Genomic DNA, 12,994 nt, shown 5'->3' with positions numbered 1-12,994 from the left:
CTGGTGGTCTATGCTGTTTCCTCTTATATTATTTCACTTCCTTTTTCTTGGTTACTAGAAAGTCCTTTCAGTGTGCTGCTGTGTTTGAAAAGACAGAATAAAGTAAGCCTGTTGTCCTAAAGAAACATTTGGTGTTAGCAGATTAAATATTCCAACAAAAGGGTTATGGGCCCAGTTACTTAACAAAAATTGAATAACAATTTAACAACTGCAAACACAGTGAAACCAGGGCTGAGAGTAAGCAAATACTGATCCCTAAACTGACTCCAGAGAATTACCACGTATGGTGTTTCCTATTAAGACGCCAGCTTGAGGTAGAAGGTGCGCTTTTGCCCTTGGACCAGCCGGTGCCTACAACCGAAGGTGCAGAGATTGCAGCATGGAGCACAACAGATATTAAGGCAAGAAATGTTATTATTCCATGTATACCACGTGAAATAGTACATATTAGAAATGGAAAGACTGCTGCAGATATGCTTAAAGCCATGCAGAAATTATATGGTGAAGATAAGACACAGTGTAAGGACTTACCTGCCTCTCCGGTCCCGCGCCGTGGCCGGTCCCGCGACGCTGCCTCCTCGGCCGGCTTCCCGGGCAGCTAGTACCACCGCTACCCGGTCGGCGTCTTCACCGCGTGGCCGACCACGCGGCAAACAGGTAACACAGCGTAACGTGTTCTTATAACCTCGGGTGACCTCCTTAATGCAGGACACACCTCCACCTGTCCCTATTTAAACCTGGACTTCCTCTTCTGGTTCACCCTTGGTTGCTGTGACTATGTTGCTATTTCTTCGTTTGACCCGGCTTGCTGACTTCGTTCCTGTCTCCTGATTTGGCTCCTGATTCCTGTTCGTCTGGTATTGATTCGGCTTGTTGACCTCGTCTCTGGATTCTGATTTGGCTTATCCTGATTACCTGTCTGACCCGGTTGGTTCTCTGACTTTCTGGTTCCTGTTTGGCCTGGCTAACTCCGCCATCTGGGGTCCTACCTCACCATATCGTTACAGTACCAAGGGTCACCATGGACCCCGCGGACATTGGCCAGAAGATGTCTACCTGTGAAGCCCGTATTGAAAGTCTGGATCATCGCATGGACCAGTTTGCGCAGGCTTTGCAAACACTCCTGGCGAGGACCGATCCAGCACGTGGTCCTCCTCCTGTGCCTGCTGCTGCACCTGTTGCTGTTCCACCGCCTGCTGACCCAGGTCTTCATACCCTCCGTTTACCACCTCCTCCCAGATATGGAGGAGATCCTGCTACCTGTCGTGGATTCCTCAATCAGTGCTCCATTAACTTTGAGATGTCTCCCTACTTGTTTCCTTCTGACAGAGCTCGTGTGGGGTATGTCATCTCCCGACTCACTGACAGGGCTCTGGCCTGGGCAACTCCTCTTTGGGAACGCAATTCTCCAGTGGTCAACGATTATACTGACTTTGTAACCACTTTCCGTCAAGTGTTTGATCGTCAAGTCTCTTTTCACTGCGTCAGGGTACACGCAGTTTATCTGACTATGCCATTGAGTTCCGTACCCTGGCTGCAGAAGTGGCATGGAACAACGACGCCTTGGTTGCTGCCTTCACTAATGGCCTATCTGACCGCCTAAAAGATGAGGTGGCTGCCCGGGACCTGCCCACGGATTTGGAAGAACTCATCGCCTACATTGGCCACATTGATCTGTGCCTCCGTGAACGCCAGGTACAGCGAGATCGCCAAAGGAGGGCTCCAGTACGTTTTGCTCCACGTCCGGCTTCTTCTGACTCTGCTTCTCTTCCGCCTGAGGAGCCCATGCAGATCGGCTCCACACGTCTCTCTGAGGAGGAGAGATCCCTGCGGCGCCAACAGAACCTCTGTATGTACTGTGGCAAACAAGGACATTATGTGCGTTCCTGCCCTGTGAAGCTGGGAAACTACAAGGCCTAAGGAGGGTTGGGGTACCTCCTCTAGGCCTTTCTGCTGCCTTTCCCCATGACCGGGCACCTCGTATGTTTGTGCCTACATCTCTCACTATTCAGGAAAGCACCATTCTGGCTCCAGCCCTTATAGACTCTGGAGCTGCAGGAAACTTTATTGACCATGACTTCTGCAGGCTCCACAATATACCCTTGCAGGAGAAAACCTCCCCGATCTTCGTGGAGGCCATTGACGGTCGACCTCTTCAACCTGCAGCGGTGACCCACGAAACTATCCCGCTTCGTCTCAGAGTTGGGGTTCTCCATACAGAGACTATAACACTCCATGTGATAACTACTCCGGCTGCCCCCATTGTCTTGGGCTACCCTTGGCTGCAGCTGCATAACCCTGACATCGATTGGTCTACCCGTGAGATCACTTCCTGGCGGTGCTCCTCCTGCATGTTCCCTCAACCATGCTTAGTGAAAATCACCTCTTTGGATACCACCACCCTGCCTCCACAATACCAGGAATATGCTGACGTGTTTGATAAGAAAGAGGCTGACTCCTTGCCTCCTCACCGTCCCTATGATTGCCCTATTGACCTGCTTCCTGGCACTGTACCCCCAAGGGGCAGAGTGTATCCGTTATCCCCGGCCGAGACTGAGGCCATGGAGGCCTACGTCCGAGAAAACCTCCAAAAGGGCTTTATCCGCCGCTCCGCTTCTCCCGCCGGTGCAGGCTTCTTTTTTGTGTCTAAAAAAGATGGCGGTCTACGCCCGTGTATAGACTATCGGGGCCTCAATCGAATCACCATTAAAAACACATACCCCTTGCCACTCATTACCGAGTTGTTCGACCGCCTGAAGGGATCAAAGGTGTTCACTAAATTGGACTTACGTGGTGCTTACAACCTCATTCGTATCCGTCAGAACGATGAGTGGAAGACAGCTTTTAATACCCGCTCTGGCCATTACGAGTATACAGTAATGCCATTTGGGCTCTGTAACGCCCCAGCAGTATTTCAGGAATTCGTTAATGACTGTTTCCGGGACTATCTTCACCAATTCGTTGTCATCTACCTTGATGACATACTTATCCACTCGCCGGACCCTATTTCACATCGGATACACGTTAAAAAGGTCCTGGCACGCCTTCGTGAAAACCGTTTATACGCTAAATTGGAGAAATGCGTATTTGAAGTTTCCCGTGTACCCTTCCTTGGTTATGTCATTAGCGGTACAGGGTTCGAAATGGATCCTGACAAGCTGCATGCCATTCTGCAATGGCCTCAACCACAAGGACTGAAACCCCTCCAGAGGTTCCTCGGCTTTGCTAACTATTATAGACGATTTATCCGAGACTTTTCTAAGGTTGTGGCTCCCATGACTGCGCTCACTAAAAAGGGGTCTGACTGTCATAATTGGCCTGCCTCCGCTGTTCAGGCCTTCCAGAAATTGAAGAATCTGTTTGTGTCTGCTCCGGTCCTCGTTCACCCTGATGTCTCTCAACCCTTCGTTATAGAAGTAGACGCTTCAGAAATCGGCGCTGGAGCGGTCTTATCTCAGCAGAAAACATACGAAGGGCCGCTACATCCTTGTGGGTTCTTTTCCAAACGCTTTTCTCCTGCGGAGAGGAACTATGACATCGGCAACCGGGAACTACTGGCAGTCATCCTCGCCCTTACTGAGTGGCGTCATCTCCTAGAGGGTTCCCGCATACCTGTTACTATTCTCACAGACCACAAGAACCTCCAGTATATTGCTGATGCCAAACATTTAACCCCCAGACAAGCACGATGGACTCTCTTCTTATCCCGTTTTAATTATGTTATTTCCTATCGTCCGGGGTCTAAAAATACCAAGGCCGACGCTTTATCCCGTATGTTCTGCACAGCCACAGAGGAGAAACCAGACCCGGAACCCATCGTCCCAGCTAACCGTATTATCTCCGCTGTATCTCTAGCCGTTGCTTCTCCCCTCCTGCAACGCATTCAAGCCAGCCAACTATCTGCTCCAGCCCATACCCCACCTGACAAACTGTTTGTGCCTCCTGTATACCGTGAAAGGATACTTTAGTTACACCATTCCACAAAGTTTTCTGGCCACCTTGGTCTTCGACGCACCTGCCAGGCCCTAGGCCTCCGTTTTTGGTGGCCCTCCTGGAGACAAGACGTGGCTGATTACCTCAGATCCTGCCGCATATGTGCCACTACCAAGACCCCCAGGACTCCTCCAGCTGGTCACCTACGGCCCCTTCCGGTGCCTTGTCGTCCCTGGACCCATATTGCCATGGACTTCATAGTGGAACTTCCTCTATCCCGCCGCTACACCACCATACTCACCATCGTGGACCGCTTTTCCAGGATGGTTCATTTTGTTCCACTAGTTAAACTTCCCTCGGCCAGAGAACTCGCGGACATCTTCATGAGAGAAGTTGTTAGACTCCACGGAATTCCCCAGGACATCGTATCTGACCGTGGAGTCCAGTTCATCTCCCGGTTCTGGAGGTCCTTCTGTAAAGCCATAGGTATCACCCTGTCCTGTTCCACGGCTTATCACCCCCAAACCAACGGGGCAGCGGAACGTTCTAATCAGCGCCTTGAACAATATCTACGAGCTTTTGTTAACGACAACCAGAACGACTGGGCTGACCTCCTCCCACTTGCGGAGTTCGCCCTCAATAACTCTGTGCAAGGCTCCACCCAACACACTCCCTTTTATTGTGTCTACGGTTTCCACCCGGTTGTTTTGCCTACAGACACCCCAGAGGTAGGGGTACCTGCTTTGGACGCACACCTAAAATACCTGTCTTCTGTTTGGTCCTCTGTCCGCTCTGCGTCCATAGCTGCTTCTCAGACACAAAAGAGGTATTATGACCGTAAAAGGTTACCTGCCCCTTCCTATATGCCTGGAGACAAGGTGTGGCTCTCTACCCGTCACATACGCCTTCACTGTCCTTCGCAAAAACTAGCACCGTGCTTTATTGGACCATACTCCATCCTCCGCCGTATTAACCCTGTCACATATGAACTGAACCTGCCACGTAACCTTCGTATTCCTCGCACGTTTCATGTCTCCCTCCTGAAGCCAGTGTTGTTCTCCCGTTTTACTCGTCCTCTGGCCAGCCCTGGTCCCGTTTCTGTCACCTCCTCGGGGGAACTACGAGATCCGTTCCATCCTCGATTCCCGCATCTTCCGGGGTGCTCTGCAATATCTGGTTCACTGGAAGGGTTATGGACCTGAAGAAAGATCTTGGGTGCCCGCCTCCGAAGTCCGCGCACCTCGGCTGGTTCGCCTCTTCCATTCCAAATACCCCGGGAGGCCTGGCAGGGGTCCTGGTTGCCCTTCGGGCGGTTCTCGAGGGGGGGGTACTGTAAGGACTTACCTGCCTCTCCGGTCCCGCGCCGTGCCGGTCCTGCGACGCTGCCTCCTCGGCCGGCTTCCCGGGCAGCTAGTACCACCGCGTGGCCGACCACGCGGCAAACAGGTAGCACATACGTAACGTGTTCTTATAACCTCGGGTGACCTCCTTAATGCAGGACACACCTCCACCTGTCCCTATTTAAACCTGGACTTCCTCTTCTGGTTCACCCTTGGTTGCTGTGACTATGTTGCTATTTCTTCGTTTGACCCGGCTTGCTGACTTCGTTCCTGTTTCCTGATTTGGCTCCTGATTCCTGTTCGTCTGGTATTGATTCGGCTTGTTGACCTCGTCTCTGGATTCTGATTTGGCTTATCCTGATTACCTGTCTGACCCGGTTGGTTCTCTGACTTTCTGGTTCCTGTTTGGCCTGGCTAACTCCGCCATCTGGGGTCCTACCTCACCATATCGTTACACACAGAAACAAGTATTACTTTTTTTTACCACAAGACCAAGTGAAGGTGGAGATGCAGATAAATTTATTACAGATTTGGACAAACTAGCTACAGCGTGACAAGTACTAAATGATCAGTTAAAATGGGCTTAGTTCTTAGTTCTCTATCCTGCTCCTACATTTGTGTCCACATTTAATACAAAATGAAAGAACTCTGGGTAATTTAATGAGCTCCATAAGAGCTGAAGCCCTCAGACAAAGAAATCAGGATACAAGAGAGATGGCCTCTGCATCAAATTACATGGTCAGCAAAACCAGGCCCAGATACAGCAATTCTAACGGCCAAACAGAACAAAGGAGAGTACCCCATGAAATTAATCCAGTAAAATGCTTCAAATGTAATAAAATAGGCCACTTTCAGAGGGAGTGCAAAAGCAGTGACATACAAGGTAACACATAATATGAAAGAAAAAGAAATACTCACTGGATTATAGATAGTGGAGCATCAATTTACGTGACATCTGACATTAATTTGTATGATGAATTTGATGCAAATGCAAAGGGAACAGTGCCTCTAGCGGATGGGAATGTAGTTACAATCAAAGGCAAAGAATAGTTACCTCTGTAGTGCAAGACAGGAGATACTTATGAAGATATAACTGTAAGTGATTTTGAATTTGTTCCTCAACTTAAAACAAACATGCTAAGTGTATCAACGTTAACAAGAAAGGCGTTGATATATTTTTAACAATAAAGGGTGTTTGGTCTCTTAAAAGTGATGTGTATTGCAAAGGTTTTTAGAAGGATGGAGTATTTGTTCTAGATTTGCAAAAAGAGAGAGCCAGTGTCGCTAAGAAATGTACAGAGAGCAATTACTTAGCACTTTGGCACAGAGGCTTTGCACACCGTGACTCAAATGCCATTCAAGAACAATTTGGTCAGGAACATTAATATGAAAAAGTGTGCTACTCATAGACAAAAGTGCAAAGGTGGGAAACCAGTTTAACAGAAAACCCCAAGCAATTCAAAGTAACAATGGTGGTGAGTACATGTCCAAACACACAGAGACATACCTAAGAGAATAAGGAATAGAACACAGACTCACAATTGCATATACACCAGAACAAAATGGAGTTGCAGAAAGAAAAAACATCAGTAATGGGCATGGTGAGATGCATGCTTTTGGATGCAGGACTCCCCGTTAAACATTGTGGAGAAGCTGTTCAGACAGCCAAAATACCTACAAAATAGACTGCCAACTAAAGCTACTGAGAAAACACCTTATGAAGTGTGGCATGGGATAACACCAAGCGTAGGGCACTTTAGAGTATTATGCACATCTGCCAAGACAGAGAAGATCTAAGCTAAATCCCAGAGCTGAAGAGGTAATAATGGTTGGCTATGCTCCAAGAAGTAAGGTATACAGAATCCTGAACCCTAAAACAAAGAGAATCACTGTATGCAGTGTTGTACGTTTTGATGAAAAAGAAAGAAAGCCACCAAGGATATCCTGATAACTATTCAGAAGCGGAAGATAATGACAATAGTAAAGAAAAAGAAGAGCATCGTATTTGCTCCATTATAAGACAAGGTGTTTTCCAGAGCAAATGCTCTGAAAAATACCCGTCGTCTTATAATCAGACCTCAAATAAGTCTGACTATGACACTAAGATCAAGATCCCCCGCAGCGCTGCAGGGGACCTGGATCCTCCTGTCTTATGCCCCCCCCCAATTTACCGGTGTTCTGACTCCCCGGTGTGTTGTCCGGGCAGCGGGTAGACGTCTACGCAATTCGCGTAGACAACTTCCGCTGCAGCCGGAAGGAGGTGCGGTTAGCAGCGGGGGTTGCCTGCGTCCATTGCACAGACCTTCCCCGGCTGTCAGAGATCGGAGTTCAGCCGGGGAAGGTCTGCGCGATGGACGCAGACAACCACCGCTGCTAACCGCACCTCCTTCCGGCTGCAGCGGAAGTTGTCTACGTGAATTGCGTAGACGTGTACCCGCTGCCTCAGCTACCCACTGGGGACTCAGAAGCACCGGTAAGTTTGGAGGAGGGAGGGTGTTTAAATGGGGGGCATAAGGCATTTCTGTAGGCAGAGTGCTCTATGAAATGCCTTTTAACCCCTTAATGCCACTCTGCCTCCAGAAATGCCTTTTAACCCTCTATACGCCACTCTGCCTCCTGAAATGCCTTATGCCTCCCTATATGCCACTCTGCACCATAATATGCCTTTTAACCCCCTAAATGCCAGAGTGGCATATAGGGGTATAAGGCATTTCTGGAGGCAGAGTGGCATATAGAGGGTTAAAAGGCATATCATGGGGCACAGTGGCATTTAGAGGGTTAAAAGGCATATAATGGGGCACAGTGGCATATAGGGGTATAGGGCATTTCTGGGGCAGATGTGCATAACTGGGGGGACAGGTTGGAAAAAAGGAAATAAAAACAAAATATTTTTCTCAATCATAGCTTTTATTAAAAAAAATAGTTCACATAGTTTACATGAATTAACATTTACTGGTAAAACTTTTTCCTATAGGGTCGTCTTATATTCAGGCTTTTTCTTTTTTTTTCATAAATATTCAGATTTTGGGGGGTCGTCTTATAATCAGGGTCACCTTATAATCGAGCAAATACGGTAGTATCCAGTAGACGGAAATATGAACATTATTCAGGAAGAACAGGATAAAGATGTTCAGATAGAAGCTTCAACACACCTAGCAGATGAGACAACACAGTCTGAAGTAGCTAAAGTACAAGAATCTCCAGAGCAAGAACTCAATCACTCTTTATGCCCAACAAAGGAGCTCCAGCTAAAAGACTTTCTTACTTTGAAAGATCAGTGTTGCCATATGAACCAGCATCATGGAAGGATGTTGAGCAGATGCCTGCTGCGGAAGCGGACAAGTTGAAAAAGCAATAGAAGAAATAGAAGCTTTGCAGAAAAATAAAACATAGACTCTTACAAAACTTCCCAAAGACAAGAAAGTCATAGGCTTAGGCAAGTATAAAGCAAGGCTATTCACAAAAGGCTACTCTCAAAAATATGGTGAGGATTATGTTTTTGCACTAGTAGTAAAGCTTACCACAATAAGAGTACTCTTGACTTTAGCAGCTTCAAGACAGATGCATGTAGAACACCTTGATGTAAAGACTGCGTTCTTACATGGAGAAATAGAAGAAGAGCTGTACATGCAACAGGCTCCAGGATTTATATGTGACAAGAATAAGGATCTTGTGTGTGAGCTTCAGAAGGGGCTTTATGGTTTAAAGCAAGCAGCAAGAGTTTGGAATGAAAAACTTGACAAAACGCTTACAAGTCCTGCCTTTATACACGCCACAGAGAAGGCAGATGGATATTCATTTTGACCTATGTTGATGGTCTCATTATTTGCTTTGAAGATCAAAAGGAAAGTGCAGAAATAGTACATCATCTGAAAAAAAGAAGTGGAAATTAAACAGCTGGGCAATGTTGGATTACTATTTAGGCATGCAGATTGAAAGAGACGAAGATGGAAGTTTTCTCCTCATTCAAAAGCCAAAGATCCTAGAACTGCTTGAAGGTTTAGGACTACAAGAAGCTAAAACAATGTCTACTCCAATGGAAGTGGGTTTCCACAAGCAAATGGAACAAAGTGAACCATTATCAGAAACAAATGGCTACAGAGAAGCCGTAGGTAAGCTGTTATACTTATCTACGACAACCTGAACTGACATAGCTACTGCAATAGGCATACTATGTAGAAAGACTAGTTCACCCACACAAAGAGACTGGACTGCAGTCAAGAGAATAGGAAGATAGCTGAAAGGGACTGCACATTAAAAATTGAGACTACCAACCAATAGCAATCCTAGAGTAATAGGATACACAGATGCTGATTGGGCTGAAGATGTATCAGATCGTAAGTCCACCAGTGGGAACATATTTTTCTATGGAGGTGGAGCTGTAAGCTGGACAAGTCTCAAGCAATCTATTGTGGCTCATTCCTCTACTGAAGCTGAATATGTTTCTGCTGCAGAGACATGTAGAGAGGTCTTATGGATCAAATCACTACTGAAAGACATGGGAATAGATGAACCCACACCAATGCAGATCTTTGAAGACAACCAAAGTTATATAAGACTTGCTCTATCAGAGAAAATGAGTGCATGTACAAAGCATATTGATGTGAAGTACCATGTAGTAAAGGATTAGTTGACTTATGCTACCAGGAAAGATGAAAGCAGATATGCTCACCAAGCCACTAACAGGAGACCGTTACCAGAGTCTACGTGACAACTTAGGGGTTGTAGATTCTAAAGCATATTGAGTTGAGAAGGGGACTGTTGGAAACATTATCAACTCTGCTTGCTTGCGGACTTTAGGGTGCGATAGAGATAATGAAATGTTTAGCCCAAAACTCAGTCTCTTTCCATGTTCATTGCCCATATTCCCCTAGTCCTCTCTCCACCCATTTCTCTGAGCCTTCTTTGCCCCTTGTGAGCAATTGCCTTCTCCTCCCAGATTCTGCCCCCCCCACTTGCTCAACCGCCCCTTCTCCAGCCACTGTCTGGTCTCCTCTGATCTCTGTGAAGCTGCAGAGAAGAGTGGGAGGGGCAATGTGAAAGGGAGAGGGAAGGTACCAGTGTGCAAAACATTGTGCAGCTGCAGAGAAAAAACTGACAGGAGGGAGTGAAGGGGGCCAAGCATGGAAGGGGAGGTAGTCAGTGTGTGTGAGAGAGTGCAGCTGCAGAGAAGATACCAATGAAAAAAGTGGAAAGGGAGATTGAGGGGAGGGAACATCAGTGTGTGAGATGGTGTGCAGCTGCAGTGAAGAAACTGACAGGAGAAAAAGTAGAGGGGAAGAGGTCAATGTGAAAGAGAGTGTGCAGCTATAGAGAAGACACTCACAGGATAGGGGTAGATGGAGCAGTGTACAACAGAAGCTGCCCTAAATCTTAATATAATCCTTGCTTGTCTGCAGAGGTAAATTAATACACATTTAGTTGCCTGCTCCTACCTATTATTATGCAGAGAAAAAAAATCACTGCAGATAAGACCTATTCAGCCAATCTATGCTGCCCTTTCTCTGCTACACAGACTCAAAGAATAATCAGTCCTCAGATATGTCTTAGATTCAGGACCCATATGCCTATCCCTCCAGCAGCTTGCACACTGTGCGAGCAGCCTCGGTTTCACTACGGAAGCACGTGACTTAACAAGACATTCCTGTCTCCCTGCGCCTATTCTAAATTGTTTGGAAAAGGCCCTTCTGACCAAAAACAATTGTTTGTGCCCCCTAAAGGCATGGGCCCCATCACAGCTACTATTTCTGTAGTTACGCCAGTGCGTAACTACAACCCCTTTCTGATGTCCTTACCCCAACCCTAACTAATATTTTTTATCTCTCTTTCCTTTGGTACGTTCCCATCCTCATTTAAACATGCTATCATCTCACCCCCATTAAGAAATCCTCGCTTGATCCCACATCCCCTTCAAATTACCGTCCAGTTTCCACTTGGGGTGGTTCCTAAGAAGGAGCCAGGGAAGTTTCGATTAATTCTTTGTCGTACCCTTTTTTTTAATTTTTTTTTTGAAGTGGGTAGTGCGGGAGAAGGCGGGTATGGATCTGGATGATTTTTTGTGTATTGGAGCTGGGGCTCTGGAATAGAGATCGGCGGCTGGCTACCTTGGGGGGATTGATTTAGGGGTAGTTCCGGCCAGGTCTTAAGGGGATATGATTATTAGGGATTTGTCGCGGATTTTAGTTCTGTTTCCCGAAGTTCGGCTTGTTTGGTCCAAGGTGGTGGCTGGGAATTTCTGGCGTCAAGCTAATAATCAGCGGGCGCTGGAATAGTCATGTGTTAAGTTAAATAGATGGTTTGTGGCAGGGGTTAAGGGGGTGCAGGTGCGGCATAGGGTGTTTGAGAAGGATGCTGCTAATCTGTTTCGGAGTGATGGCGTTCATTTGAATGAGGTTGGTTTAGACCTTTTTAATTTGGCGCTGAAGGATTAGTCAGGCCATGGCGTTTGTTGGTGGGGGCCCCTGCTGATTTAAAGGGTTAAACAGCGGTGCTTGTAGCAGGTAGTGTGCCCTTGCCGGTGTGGTTTTGGTAATTTAGGGAGATCTGGATGCAGGTGAAAGAAGGCTCAATCCTCCCCTGACCTCTGGTGTTTTATTGGATGTGCCCACCGAGCTTATGGTCGGCTGGTGGTTAGCATTGGTTCTGGGACAGCAGAAGTTAGCTGTCATGTTTGTTTGGACGAGGGGGGAGCTGAGTACCTGTGGTTTGGATTGTACGGTGGTAAACGGCCAGCATGGACGGGGTTATTTTCAGTAACTGTTGGATATGTTTGAAGACTATTATGTTGTTATGCATATTTGTATATTGGTATTTATTGTTATTTATACTTTTGTTGTTTGGTTGTGTGTTTATGTTAATTAATGCTTTGTGTTTTAAGGCCAACACAGAGTTGTTGTTGATGTTTAGTTAATAAAGTGTGCTGTGGCCTGTTTTATCCAATTCAGACTCCGTGTCCTTATTTGGTGGGTCTAGGTGGTAGTCGGGTGTCAGAACATGGTACGCACTACCTACATACATGTTTTTTCTGTTTCTTTTAGCCACGTGCAGGGCCGGCCGAAGACTTAACGCCGCCTGGGGCGAAGTTTAAAACGCCGCCCCCCCCCGCCGATGCCGGGGGGGGCATTTTAAACTTCGCCGACGCCATAATCTACGATCCCCCCCCCGGTACTTACCTTTAAACAGTCCTGCGGCGAGTCTCCCTGCTCTGCCACGGTGCCGGCTTGTAATGCTGAGCGCCGGAAATTGACGTCACTTCCGGCGCTCTGCATTACAAGCCAGCACCGGGACCGAACAGGGAGACTCACCACAGAGGAGAGAGAGAGAGGGGCGCCGAGCGGGTAAGCGAAAACCACTCGGTGCCCCTCTCTCTCTCCTCCGCTTCAAAAAAAAAGTATCTGCCCCATTATAGGGCCGGCCCTGGCCACGTGTTTCATTATCCCGGGCCATAAAGATGGACTCTGATGGGATTGTTAATGGATGATGTTCTGTGATGAAACCTTGCCAGATGAGCACCTGTGCCAAACAGTGAGTATTACCCTCACTATTAATGAACACATACCCATGAATAATACTGCAGGTTCATCCAGGAAAATGAATGAAATAGTCCTGGTGTTTGCAGGAGAGCCCCAAGCTTTATCTGGAGCGCTCATTTTTTATTTATCAAACCATATATTTTTGAAAACTAGATGCCAGTTTCTATGTTTGTGTGTTCACAAGTCATT

Source organism: Spea bombifrons, chromosome 8 (genome assembly GCF_027358695.1).
Source record: "Spea bombifrons isolate aSpeBom1 chromosome 8, aSpeBom1.2.pri, whole genome shotgun sequence".
Lineage (NCBI taxonomy): Eukaryota > Metazoa > Chordata > Amphibia > Anura > Pelobatidae > Spea > Spea bombifrons.
Note: the sequence above shows the minus strand (reverse complement) of the source record.